This window comes from Hyla sarda, chromosome 1, assembly GCF_029499605.1.
Source record: "Hyla sarda isolate aHylSar1 chromosome 1, aHylSar1.hap1, whole genome shotgun sequence".
Lineage (NCBI taxonomy): Eukaryota > Metazoa > Chordata > Amphibia > Anura > Hylidae > Hyla > Hyla sarda.
The window spans coordinates 405,879,555-405,890,769 of NC_079189.1; the positions used below are offsets into that span (position 1 = coordinate 405,879,555).

Sequence of the window (11,215 nt, forward strand, 5' to 3'; positions counted from 1 at the left end):
GGGGTGCTGGGAAGAGCCGGTACCAACAGACCCGGAGCGTCAAAAATGGCGCTCCTGGGCCTAGGCGGTAACAGGCTGGCATTATTTAGGCTGGGGAGGGCCAGTAACAATGGTCCTCGCCCACACTGGTAACGTCAAGCTGTTGCTGCTTGGTTGGTATCTGGCTGATACTGAAAATAAGGGGAACCCTATGCGTTTTTTTTTTTTATAAATAAAAAAACGTGTGTGGTTCCGAAATTTTTTCAGTATCAGCCAGATACCAACCAAGCAGAAACAGCCTGACGTTACCAGGGTGGGCGAGGACCATTGTTACTGGCCCTGACCAGCCTAAATAATGCCAACCTGTTACCGCCTAGGCCCAGGAGCACCATTTTTGACGCTCCGGGCCTGTTGGTACTGGCTCTTCCCGGAACCCCTGTGGCGGTGGGTACCGGGGTAATAATTGGAGGTTAGTGCTAGCTGTTTTGTGGGCTAACGCTAAGCCGCGGCCTAGTAATAGATTCTGTCTACAAGATGCCTTCTACTACTAAGCCTGAAAATTCTATTATAAAAAACACAAAACAGGGGGGGTAGTTTTTGTTGCTTTTTTTTTTTTGGCAAAAAAAAAGAACCATCAAACAAGAATTGCATCTGCTCCTAGGCTTAGGCTGGGATTAAACATGATTTATGTGCAGTGTTTTTCAAAGCCCACATTGCTTTATTTTTTGTGGTTCCCCCCTTCGACAGACGTCTGTGCTGCTGTTGCAAAGCTACAATTTCAAGCATGCCCAGGGCATGCTGGGAGTTGTAGTTTTGCAACAGATGGACAGCCACAGGGGATCAGTGGTGATGTATGTCTATCTAGGACCATGGTGTCTGATCTTGAACTGGCTAAATCAGTGGCTGCCGGGCTGTCTGACGAGTGACATCCTTCGCTCCAGACCACAACGTCAGGGATGTCACTCGTCAGACGTCCCGGCAGCCAGCGCTGCTCATTGAGCCTGCCAGAGCCGCACTGATCTGTGTAAGAAACCTATGGGCCCAGGCTGTTGGGGCCACCAAATTATATTACAAATACTGAGTGTCTGGTTAGGAGAAACAAGTATATTACACCCACAGGGAGTAGCGCCATTTTAATAAAAAATTGCCCAAAATCCCTTAGATAACAGTCATACAGAATATATTAGAAAGCTTTTTTGTTTTTCAGCCAATCGGAGAGCAGCACTACTGAAATAGAACACTCAGGAGGTAACAGCGTGTCACACATGTGATGTCATAACCATTGTCCACCAGAGAGCAGCACTGAGCAGATATAACACTGCTCCTGCTCATTCTTCATCAGTGAGGGGCTGATGCTGGACACTGTAGGGGCCGAGAATGCAAAGTCACATACACTACTGTGACTGGTAAGTGTCACATTGTTGTGTCCAAAAGGTCTTTAGTGCAGTTCAATGTGCTTTTCTATAATAAACATGTAGATAATCTATCTTTTGTTTTCCTATCTTAGATGCACTATTTCCAGGATGTGGAGTAGCATTTCCGGACCTACAGCAAGACGTTGGATGAAGACGTAGATTTCCAGACCTATTCCAGAATAATTTGGATGAAGGCACAGCCCCTCGAATCACGCACATACACAGACACATTTGCCCAAATTCTAGAGGTAACCTCCTTTAGTATGCCCAGAGGAAGGGCAATACAGTAGCCATGGATTCCCTACAGGTTTCCTCCCCTCTGGAGGTTTTTCCTGTCCTGAGTATTAGTTACTGTACGCTCTTTGTGAGTGATGGAGGTTACAAAAAATCCCCGACACAAACATTTTTATATATAATAAATAAAGTTCCCCTTTTTAAACCATTTAATTTGTTTGACTCATTTATTTTATTTGTGTGTGAAAAATAGTGTTAGCAAAACGTGGATGACATGAGGTTTTATTTTAAGTGTCCAAAGCTGCTCTCCTGCACGGTCTGCATAATGCGGTGCGGAGAGAGACAACTGATGCTGGGGGGTACAGTTACCAAGGCAACCATAGGACACCCAGCAATTTCCATGCATGAGCCTTTTTCTGATGAACGGGACCCTAGGAGAGCGGAGGAGGCAGGTGAGAGGACCTCCATCCACCATTTTAATGATCACCAGATCGCCACAGGTGATTCCATCCTTGAATATAATGCCAGCATTGCCTTAACCTGCTTTGATCAAGGCATCTGAGGGGTTAATGACAAACATTAGAGCGATCGTTGATGATTGCCACTACTGGCAGGTCCCTGGCTGCCAGGACCTGTCATACATGATGTGAGCACCGGTCCATTGTTCACATCATGTACAGGGTGTAAATATACATCCAATCACATCAGGACATACTTTTACAGGGTCCACCTACTCAATTTTGATTGTAAAGCTTGAATGTCCACACAGAAAATGTATGTGCGGATATTCTGAAGATAGTGGAGCGGTGTCAGAACATGCTGGCGCTAAGATTGCTCAGAAATCCGCTTTATCATAGACGGCAATGTATTTCTGAGCAGAATACACAGAAAGCACAGACATCTATTCTTTCTGCGGATGGCAGAATTTGAATTCCTGTGCCAGATATTTCCTGTGCGGAAATTCTGCTGTGTGCACAGTGCGCCAGAACCCCATTGAAATTAATGGGACTCTGCTGCAGCGGAATTTCCGTACGGTATATTCCTGTGCAAATCTGCATGGAAAACCTAACGTGTGAACATAGTCTAACAGTCATTAAAAAGGGGGGCAGTGCAAACAAGGGTGAGACCAAAGGGCAGGGGCAAAGGGCCAGAGACAAAGGGGAGGCAAAATGAGGTTTTGCCTAAGGTGACAAAAATTCTTGCACCAGCCCTGGCGGCCATGGCCCGAGCTGCCAAACAGGCAGGGTCCCTGTGCCATTTCAATCCCCTGCATCTGAATTGTATCTCTTCTATCACTTCCTGTGATGTCACGCATACATCAAATAATTATGCAAATTAGCATGGCCAATATTTTTTTTGCAAGAAAGGTGGCAACCCTAGCAGGCATCCCATTGCATTCTGTCAGTGACCGGCACCTTCTGTAGGACACAGGTAAACAAAGTGCCCGTTGCTTTCAATGGACATAACGGGTGTCACAGAAAGAAAGCCAGGGCTCGAATCCTGCAGGAACTCATAGGAACGGCATCCCTGCACTTTTATCACAGCTGTAACGCCGTTCCCTTTAGCAGTCCACCTCCAGGACCAACCCTGTGCCCTAATGTTTTGGCTGCTGGACTGGACTGTGGCCGCTCTTCCTTGTCTTCCCCTGCACAGCCGGGTAGTACAGCCAGTGCACTGTGCAGGGGAAGAGGCCGCAGTTATATGGAGCAGTTTAGGAGGAAGATCACTCACCACCATTAGGTCCGTAGCTCCTGGAATGGCATCATGATAGGGGCGGGGCCTTTATCGGGAAGGGGTGGGGCCTCCTGGGCTGCACTATTATATAGTATTACAGCGTACAGGAAGCAAGTGGTAAGTGTGTTAGGGGGCAGTGATATTATTTACATGGGACTGTGTGTTAGAGAGGAGGTGGTGTTATTTACATGGGACTGTTTGTTAGAGAAAGGTGAGTAGTCTAATTTATATGAGACTATATGTTGAAGAGAGGGAAGTGTTATTTACATGGGACTGCATGTTGGAGAGAGAGGGGTGGTGTTATTTACATGGGACTGTATGTTGGAGAGGGGAAAGTAGTGTAATTTACTTAAGACTGTATGTTGAATGGGACTGTATGTTGGAGAGGGGAAAGTAGTGTAATTTACATAAGACTGTATGTTGAATGGGACTGTATGTTGGAGAGGGGAAAGTAGTGTAATTTAGATAAGATTGTATGTTGAAGAGAAGGGGGTGGTGTAATTTACATGGGACCAGGGGCGGACATATCACTTGTTCAGCCGGTTCAGCTGCAAAGGGGCCCAGCGTGTTAGGGGGCCTCCCTAGTAGCCCAGGTCACAGCCTGGGCCTCACAGTTTGGGCCCCTGCAGGGCCCCCTGCCAGTACTTCATACTATATGCTGCAGCAACAGGTCCCAGACCTGCCGCTGACAGCAGTAATTTACCTTTAAACCGGCCGGGCGAGACGGACAGGCCAGGGGCTGATGGGAACAGACGTGCCCCGCGCAGGCGCGCACGTCTGTTCCAAGCCCCAAGACGTCACGTGTCGTGGCCTCTGACCCTGGCAGAAGCGACAGGAGCAGCAAACCCCCCCCCCCCCCCCGCCTCACACGGCCGCATCGCTGAGCAGATGAGGTGAGGAGAGCGACAGTCGGGTGCAGGGCGGTGGGGGTGGGTGGGGGAGGGGATTGTAATGATGAAGAAGAGGACAGGAGGGGTGTTGAAGAGGTTGGTGGTGTAATGATAAGAAGGATTGGGGGTCTGGGAGAGCGTAGTGTTGATAAGGAGGACCAGAAGGGGAGTCAGGGGTGTAGTGATTAGGGGGTTTAATGTTGATGAGAAGGACTGGGGGGGTGTCAGCTGTGTAATACTGATGAGGTGCTTAAGGTATATGAGGTGATGAGGAGGGAGTGCGTGGGGTGTATTGGGTGATGAGGATGGAGTGCATGGGGTGTATGGGGTGATGAGGAGACTGAGGATGGGGTGCGTGGGGTGTATGGGGGTGATGAGGAGACTGAGGATGAAGTGCGTGGGGTGATGAGGAGACTGAGGATGAAGTGCGTGGGGTGATGAGGAGACTGAGGATGGAGTGCATGGGGTGATGAGGAGGCTGAAGATGGAGTGCATGGGGTGATGAGGAGACTGACGATGGAGTGCATGGGGTGTATGCGGTGATGAGGAGACTGAGGATGGAGTGCATGCGGAGTATGGGGGTGATGAGAAGACTAAGGATGGAGTGCGTGATGTATGTGGTGATGAGGAGACTGAGGATGGGGTGCGTGGGGTGTATGGGGGTGATGAGGAGACTGAGGATGGAGTGCATGGGTTGTATGGGGTGATGAGGATGGAGTGCATGGGGTGTATGGGGTGAGGGGGAGACTGAGGATGGAGTGCATGGGGTGATGAGGAGACTGAGGATGGAGTGCATAGGGTGATGAGGAGACTGAGGATGGAGTGCATGGGGTGATGAGAAGACTGAGGATGGAGTGCATGGGGTGATGAGGAGACTGAGGATTGAGTGCATGGGGTGTATGGGGTGATGAGGAGACTGAGGATGGAGTGCATGGGGTGTATGGGGGTGATGAGGAGACTGAGGATGGAGTGCATGGGGTGATGAGGAGAGTGAGGATGGAGTGTGTGGGGTGTATGGGGTGATGAGGAGACTGAGGATGGGGTGCGTGGGGTGTATGGGGGTGATGAGGAGACTGAAGATGGAGTGCATGGGGTGATGAGACTGAGGATGGAATGCATAGGGTGATGAGGAGACTGAAGATGGAGTGCATGGGGTGATGAGGAGTCTGAGGATTGAGTGCATGGGGTGTATGGGGTGATGAGGAGACTGAGGATGGAGTGCATGGGGTATATGGGGTGATAAGGAGACTGAGGATTGAGTGCATGGGGTGTATGGGGTGATGAGGACACTGAGGATGGAGTGCATGGGGTGTATGGGGTGATGAGGAGACTGAGGATTGAGTGCATGGGGTGTATGGGGTGATGAGGAGACTGAGGATGGAGTGTATGGGGTGTATGGGGGTGATGAGGAGACTGAGGATGGAGTGCATGGGGTGATGAGGAGACTGAGGATGGAGTGCGTGGGGTGTATGGAGTGATGAGGAGACTGAGGATGGGGTGCGTGGGGTGATGAGGAGACTGAGGATGGAGTGCATGGGGTGATGAGGAGACTGAGGATGGAGTGCATGGGGTGATGAGGAGACTGAGGATGGAGTGCATGGGGTGAGGAGGAGACTGAGGATGGAGTGCATGGGGTGATGAGGAGACTGAGGATGGAGTGCATGGGGTGATGAGGAGACTGAGGATGGGGTGCGTGGGGTGTATGGGGTGATGAGGAGACTGAGGATGGAGTGCATGGGGTGATGAGGAGACTGAGGATGGAGTGCATGGGGTGATGAGAAGACTGAGGATGGAGTGGGTGGGGTGAGGAGGAGACTGAGGATGGAGTGCATGGGGTGATGACGAGACTGAGGATGGAGTGCATGGGGTGAGGAGGAGACTGAGGATGGAGTGCATGGGGTGAGGAGGAGACTGAGGATGGAGTGCATGGGGTGATGAGGAGACTGAGGATGGAGTGCATGGGGTGATGAGGAGACTGAGGATGGAGTGCATGGGGTGAGGAGGAGACTGAGGATGGAGTGCATGGGGTGATGAGGAGACTGAGGATGGAGTGCATGCGGTGTATGGGGTGATGAGGAGACTGAGGATGGAGTGCATGGGGTGTATGGGGTGATGAGGAGACTGAGGATGGGGTGCATGGGGTGATGAGGAGACTGAGGATGGAGTGCATGGGGTAAGGAGGAGACTGAGGATGGAGTGCATGGGGTGATGAGGAGACTGAGGATGGAGTGCATGGGGTGTATGGGGTGATGAGGAGACTGAGGATGGAGTGCATGGGGTGTATGGGGTGATGAGGAGACTGAGGATGGGGTGCATGGGGTGATGAGGAGACTGAAGATGGGGTGCGTGGGGTGTATGGGGTGATGAGGAGACTGAAGATGGGGTGTGTGGGGTGTATGGGGTGATGAGGAGACTGAGGATGGGGTGTATGGGGTGATGAGGAGACCGAGGATGGGTTGTGTGGGGTGTATGGGGTGATGAGACTGAAGATGGGGTGCGTGGGGTGTATGGGGGTCATGAGACTGAGGATGGGGTGCGTGGGGTGTTTGGGGTCAAGAGGAGACTGAGGATGGGGTATATGGGGGTGATGAGGAGACCGAGGATGGGTTGTGTGGGGTGTATGGGGTGATGAGACTGAGGATGGGGTGCGTGGGGTGATGATTAGACTGAGAATGGGTTGTGTGGGGTGTATGGGGGGATGAGACTGAGGATGGGGTGTGTGGGGTGTATGGGGGAGATGAGGAGACTGAGGATGGGTTGCATGGGGTGTTTGGGGTGATGAGGAGATTGAGGATGGAGTGCGTGGGGTGTATGGGGTGATTCAGTGGTGTATCGTGGTTGGCAGTATTATATTAATAGAGTACAGTGGTTGGCAGTATTACATTCAGGGGTACAGTATTTGGCAGTATTATATTCGGGGGTACAGTGGTTGGCAGTATTATATTCAGGGGTACAGTGGTTGGCAGTATTATATTCAGGGGTACAGTGTGTGTGGCAGTATTATATTCAGGGGTACAGTGGTTGGCAGTATTCAGGGGTACAGTGGTTGGCAGTATTATATTCAGGGGGTACAGTATTTGGCAAGGTTATAATGATTATTGTCATCATACAGAGGATGAGGATCTACTGACAAATTAAGGAACCAATGATGTCCAGGTGTCAGACTCAGCAGAGAAGATGGAAGAAGTCCTGGTGTCTGGACCAGATGAAGAAGAAAAGTAAAGACAACAAAGAAGACGTCACTCAGGTCAGTGATATCATTGTGTATTTTCCTAACTGTCCCATCAGAGCTGTAGTCACTGATATCATTGTGTAGTCTCCTGACTGTCCCATCAGCTGTAGTCACTTCAGACATGATGGGAGTTGCAGCTTTCCAACATCTCGGGAGCCACTTGAACCAAGGTGATTGGTGGGGGTCCCATGAGTCAGACCCCCACCATAAAAATGGGCTGTTTATTTTAAAATGCCTGGGCCTATTTTTGGTCCCAGTCTGGCCGTGCCTGTAAGTCACTTCTATCACTAAGGATAAGAAGCCAAGGAACCAGGGGGTGCCAAGGGGTGTCGTGCTAAGTCCAGGGGTGTGAATGTAAAGGGGAGCACTGCCCTCTGCCTCCCAGCTAGATACGGGTCAGGCTGACCCGGGGGAGTACTCACTGGGCCGCACACTGAGAGGGACAGGGGCCACCCGGAGCCCACCTCAGGAGCCGTTCCATCCAGCTGTGGTGGACAAGGCAAGTGGCGACACTACACACGCGGGGTAAGTGGAGGCCCTCCGGTGGGGTCTAGGTACATGAGGGGGCACAGTGCTGTGGGGGGGGGGGCCCAGGCACATTCTTTGCACAGGGGCCCTCTGCTGTCTGTGTCCGCCCCTGCATGGGACTGTATGTAGGAGAGTGGAGTAGTGGTATTTACATGGAGCTTTATAGTGGAGGGGGTTGTGTTATTTACATGGGACTGTATGTAGGAGAGTGGAGTAATTTTATTTACATAGGAATGTGTTAGGTTTAACCCCTTCCCGCTATTGGACCTATGCATACGTCCAGGCGAACTACACGTTCGCGCAAATGGACGTATGCATACGTCCAAGCGATCTCCTGATCTGCCACGGGCAGCGCAGGAGATCGCTGGCGGGACTCAGCTGTCAATCACAGCCGGAGTCCCACCGCAGCTGCCGGGGCCACGATCGCGCCGGTCCCGGCAGCATTAACCCAATAGATGCCGTGATCAGTTCTGATCACGGCATCTATAGTGTTTGCAGGGGGAGCGCTCTCCCCCTGCCCACCAACGGCGGCGCCGTGAAAAAATAAGGGGGATCGAGGGTGTCCCCTCCTATCCCTGCTATTGATCGGCGGAGCGACCGACCAATAGCAGACTGGGAGCGGGGGGGTAAAGTTCGGTTCCCCCCGCTTTGCCCACCCATCGGTGTCCGGGCACAGCTGCGTGTCCAGGAGTCTGTTGCTTAGCAGCATCTGCAGGGCGACAGTTTGGAGAGTGGTCTCTAAACTGTGGCCCTCCAGATGTTGCAAAACTACAACTCCCACCATGCTGCCTTGACAGCTGTTTGCTGTGTTGGCATGCTGGGAGTTGTTATTTTGCAAGATTTAGAGGGGTTCAGGCTAGAGATCACTGACAGTGGTCTCTAAACTGTAGCCCTCCAGATGTTACAAAACTACAACTCCCAGCATGCCCAGACAGCAGTTTGCTGTCTTAGCATGCTGAGATTTGTAGTTTTGCAACATCTGGAGGGCCACAGTTTAGAGACCACTGTCAGTGATCTCCAGCCTGAACCCCTCTAAATCTTGCAAAACTACAACTCCCAGCAATCAGGAACAGCAAAAGGCTTGCTCGGCATGCTGGGAGTTGTACTTGCGTGCCTCCAGCTGTTGCATAATTACATCTCCCAGCATTCCCTTTGGCAATCAGTACATGCTGAGAGTTGTAGTTCTGCAACATCTGGAGGCACACTGGTTGGGAAATACCGAGTTAGGTAATAGGTTCTATTACCTAGCTCAGTATTTTCCAACCAGTGTGCCTCCAGCTGTTGCAAAACTACAACTCCCAGCATGCACGTTCTGTCAGGTTACATTCACACTGGCGGCGGATTACAGTGAGTTGCCCGCTTCAAGTTTGAGCTGCGGCAAATTTTCTGCCACAGCTCAAACTGCTAGCGGGAGACTCAGTGTAATCTGCCGTTAGTGTAAATGTAACCTAAAAATACTACACTACACTAACATAAAATAAAGAGTAAAATACTACATATACACACGTACACTGCCCCCCCTTCCACCCCCCTTCCCCCCCAATAAAAATGAAAAACGTATCCTACAGCAGTGTTTCCAAAACGGAGCCTCCAGCTGTTGCAAAACAAAAACTCCCAGCATTTCCGGACAGCCATTGACTGTCCAAGCATGCTGAGAGTTTTGCAACAGCTGGAGGCACCCTGTTTGGGAATCACTGGCTTAGAATACCCCTATGTCCACCCCTATGCAAATCCCTAATTTAGGCCTCAAATGTGCATGGCGCTCTCACTTTGGAGCCCTGTCGTATTTCAAGGCAACAGTTTAGGGCCACATATGGGGTATCGCCGTACTCGGGAGAAATTGCCTAACAAATTTTGGGGGGCTTTTTCTCCTTTTACCCCTTATGAAAAGGTATAGTTGGGGTCTACACCAGCATGTTAGTGTAAAAAAAAACATTTTTGTACACTAACATACTGGTGTTGCCCCATACTTTTAAATTTCACAAGCGGTAAAAGAAAAAAAGCCTCCAAAATTTGTAACACAATTTCTCCTGAGTACGGAGATACCCCATATGTGGGCGCAAAGTGTTCTGCGAGCACACAACAAGGCTCAGAAGGGAGAGTGCACCATGTAAATTTGAGGTCTAAATTGGTGATTTGCACAGGGGTGGCTGATTTTACAGCAGTTCTGACATAAGCGCAAAACAATAAATACCTACATGTGACCCCATTTTGGAAACTACACCCCTCACGGAAAGTAATAAGGGGTACAGTGAGCATTTACACCCCACAGGTGTCTGACAGATCTTTGAAACAGGGGTCTGTGAAAATGAAAAATAAAATTTTTAATTTGCACAGCCCACTGTTCCAAAGATCCGTCAAATGCCAGTGGGGTGTAAATTCTCACTGCAACCCTTATTACATTCCGTGAGGTGTGTAGTTTTAAAAATTGGGTCACATGTGGGGTGGGGGTCCACTGTTCTGGCACCACGGGGGGCTTTGTAAATGCACATGGCCAAATTCTCTCTCCAAAAGCTCAATGATGCTCCTTCTCTTCTGAGCATTGTAGTTCGCCCCCAGTGCACTTCACATCCACTTATGGGGTATTTCTATACTCAGAAGAGATGGGTTTATAAATTTTGGGGGAGTATTTTCTGCTATTATCCCTTGTAAAAATGTAAAATTTGGGGGAAAACAAGCATTTTAGTGTAAAAAAAAAATTTTTTTTTTTTACATATGCAAAAGTCGTGAAACACCTGTGGGGTATTAAGGTTCACTTTACCCCTTGTTACGTTCCCCAAGGGGTCTAGTTTCCAAAATTGTATGCTATGTATCTTTTTTTTTTTTGCTGTCCTGGCCCCATAGGGGCTTCCTAAATGTGGCATGCCCCCAGAGCAAAATTTGCTTCCAAAAAGCCAAATGTGACTCCTTCTCTTCTGAGACCTGTAGTGCGCCAGCAGAGCACTTTTCATCCCCATATAGGGTGTTTTCTGAATCGGGAGAAATTGGGCTTCAAATTTTGGGGGGTATTTTCTGCTATTACCTTTTTTTAAAATGTAAAATTTTTGCTAAACCAAGCATTTTTGGCAATAACATTTTTTTTTTCATATGCAAAAGTCGTGAAACACCTGTGGGGTATTAAGGTTCACTTTATCCCTTGTTACGTTCTTCAAGGGGTCTAGTTTCATGTGTTTTTTTTTTTGCTGTCCTGGCACCATAGGGGC

The 11,215-nt window shown here is 49.8% G+C and overlaps 1 long non-coding RNA gene across 2 annotated transcripts; it reads left to right on the top strand.

Moving 5' to 3' along the window:
- Positions 1-520: 520 nt before the first annotated feature.
- LOC130277888 (uncharacterized) lies at positions 521-1,836 on the top strand. Of its 2 annotated transcripts, none has more exons than XR_008845629.1 (2): positions 521-1,385; positions 1,458-1,836. It is a non-coding gene; the product is annotated as an uncharacterized LOC130277888 (long non-coding RNA). The 2 variants fall into 2 exon arrangements; XR_008845625.1 differs by having other exon boundaries at positions 1,487-1,836.
- The last annotated feature ends 9,379 nt before the right edge of the window (positions 1,837-11,215 follow it).